A 3,145-nucleotide genomic window follows, 5' to 3' on the forward strand; every position below is an offset into this window, starting at 1 on the left:
AATTGACCTATGCCTGTTTGAATAGCATCAGTTAAACCTGTCTCTATTTGATAGAAAGTGATATGATCCTTATAAGATTCATCCTCAGAATTAAGATTATCAGAATGAGAAGGTTCATTCTCAGAATAAAATTGAAGAACATCTAGAGTGTACATGTCTTCATCCATAGGACGCCAAGTGTCACGATCAATTGGAAGTTCTATTCTATCTGAACTATTCATTTGCAGATAATATCCACATTCTTTACAAACACTTTGATTCTCTCTCAAGAATCTGAGATATAGTAAGTTCTCGCAATTATCGCATTGAGCCCATAACTTCTTAATTTTAGCATAATCAATACTTTTATTCTTGTTTTTCTCCGTCTCATTGGCATCCTTACTATCCCTTTCGACCGAATTTTTTAGTAATGCAGTTATTTTACGCTTGTTTTCGAACCACTCCTTTATAGACATAGAGTTTTCCTTCCATATAAAGGTGAAAATTGTTACTTTTCCTATCTTATTTTGTATGAAGAGAAGTCGTATAAGTATAAATACAATGATGAAAATTATTAATCAATAGTGGAATGAATCATTGAGAAATCATTTCCATTCATTATTGATTAGGAATCTGAAGTATCGATCCGGGATTATGATAGAATACTTTATTCTATTATAAAGAAAGATTCTCTCCTATACCGCGATGGAAAGGAATTTTCATTTAAAATACAACATCTTTTGGGCTAGAAGGGATTTGAACCCTTGACTTCACGGTCCGGAACCATGAGCTCTAATCCACTGAGCTACCAACCCTATCGAATGATCTATAAGATCATTGTAAAGGATGAATAGGATTCGTTATCGAATGCTTGACCCAAATTTTTTTTCATAAATAACTCTGTTTGAGATATTTAACCTTGGAAATATCTATATATCAATATCTACATAGATATTGATATATAGATATTAATAGATGGAAATTCCATATATTGATATCTAAAATCCCATATCTCCACTCACGATTTGGACTAATATTTGGGGTAGTAGTAAAAGATTGGGCCGAGTCCGATTGGTAGAACGAAAGTCACTGGATTACAAGCAGTCAATCACATCAAATTCAAATTTGATCTCCTTCCATACTTCACAAGCAGCAGCTAGTTCAGGACTCCATTTACAAGCTTCACGGATGACTTCATTACCTTCACGAGCAAGATCACGTCCTTCATTACGAGCTTGTACACAAGCTTCTAGAGCAACCCGATTAGCTACTGCACCAGGTGCATTTCCCCAAGGATGTCCCAAAGTTCCCCCACCAAACTGTAGTACGGAATCATCCCCAAAGATCTCGGTCAGAGCAGGCATATGCCAAATGTGAATACCTCCTGAAGCTACGGGCATAACACCTGGCATAGATACCCAATCTTGAGTGAAGTAAATACCACGACTTCGATCTTTTTCGATAAAATCATCACGCAGTAGATCAACAAACCCTAAAGTTACATCTCGTTCCCCTTCAAGTTTACCTACTACAGTACCGGCGTGAATATGATCTCCACCGGACATACGCAATGCTTTAGCCAGTACCCGGAAATGCATACCATGATTTCTTTGTCTGTCAATAACTGCATGCATCGCGCGGTGAATGTGAAGAAGTAGGCCGTTGTCTCGGCAATAATGAGCCAAAGAAGTATTTGCGGTAAAACCTCCCGTCAGGTAGTCATGCATAACGATAGGAACTCCCAATTCTCTTGCAAATACTACCCTTTTCATCATTTCTTCACATGTACCTACAGTAGCATTCAAATAATGTCCCTTAATTTCACCCGTCTCAGCCTGAGCCTTATTAATTGCTTCCGCACAAAAGACAAAACGATCTCTCCAGCGCATGAATGGTTGGGAATTTACGTTCTCATCATCCTTAGTAAAATCGAGTCCACCACAGAGACATTCGTAAACTACTCTACCATAGTTTTTGGCTGATAGACCCAATTTTGGTTTGATAGTACATCCTAATAAAGGACGACCATATTTGTTCAATTTATCTCTTTCAACTTGGATACCATGAGGTGGACCCTGAAAAGTTTTGGAATAAGAAGGGGGAATCTGCAAATCTTCCAAACGTAGAGCCCGTAAGGCCTTGAATCCAAATACATTACCTACAATGGAAGTGAACAAGTTAGTAACAGAACCTTCTTCGAAAAGGTCTAAGGGGTAAGCTACATAGGCAATAAATTGATTCTCCTCTCCAGGAACGGGCTCGATGTCATAGCATCACCCCTTGTAACGATCGAGACTAGTAAGTCCATTGGTCCAAACAGTGGTCCATGTACCGGTGGAAGATTCAGCAGCTACTGCTGCTCCCGCTTCTTCAGGTGGCACCCCGGGTTGAGGAGTTACTCGGAATGCTGCCAAGATATCTATATCTTTGGTCTGATATTCAGGAGTATAATAAGTTAATCTGTAATCTTTAACACCAGCTTTGAATCTGACACTAGCTTTAGTCTCTGTTTTTGGTGACATAAGTCCCTCCTTTATTAATAATTATTTCTCGCAAGGACGAGGTCTGCTCGACATGGATCGAACGTAAACAATCAATTTTTATAGAAATATCCTACAAAAAGCCGTCCGTTATTGGGGTGCTAGATACACTCTCATTGTATAATGTTCTTTATGTATGACACAACCCAATCTTTGCTCTTGAAGTTCTTCCTCCATGGATTGACCCGAGAACCTTTCAGTGGTTAAACTAGTTCATGAATGAAATCAAGGAACCGAATGGACCTTTGACCATAATGGTGCAAATTGACCGAAAATATATATACAGATGTGCGTATGAAGAGAAGAGATAATGATCAATGAGAGAAAGGTCATGACTATCAAGTTTCATATTTCACAGATGATCTGGACATAATTTTGAAGTATTTTCGGTTTTAGTGATGGATAAATTGGTTCTAGTTATAGATAAATCGAAGACTTCCTCATGATCCTTATTCATATCCATCTACCTACTTCATATTCCAAATATGGATGAATTTAAACTTTTCAATAAAGTTGGATTTTACCAAGGTGGTAACTTCCATTTATTATTTACTGGTCTGATCGACCCAATATGGAACATTTTTTTTTTAATTGATGATATTGGCAAAATCATATTTATATATTCT

The 3,145-nt window shown here is 37.6% G+C and overlaps 1 non-coding gene across 1 annotated transcript; it reads right to left on the minus strand.

Moving 5' to 3' along the window:
* Positions 1 to 720: 720 nt before the first annotated feature.
* On the minus strand, positions 721 to 794 carry TRNAR-CCG (transfer RNA arginine (anticodon CCG)). Its single transcript has one exon. It is a non-coding gene; the product is annotated as a tRNA-Arg (tRNA).
* Between the last annotated feature and the right edge of the window lie 2,351 nt (positions 795 to 3,145).

The sequence above is a fragment of the Pinus tabuliformis genome, chromosome 1_2 (assembly GCF_031772625.1).
Source record: "Pinus tabuliformis cultivar Carrire ecotype Pingquan chromosome 1_2, CPIR1, whole genome shotgun sequence".
In the NCBI taxonomy this organism is placed as follows: Eukaryota; Viridiplantae; Streptophyta; class Pinopsida; order Pinales; family Pinaceae; genus Pinus; species Pinus tabuliformis.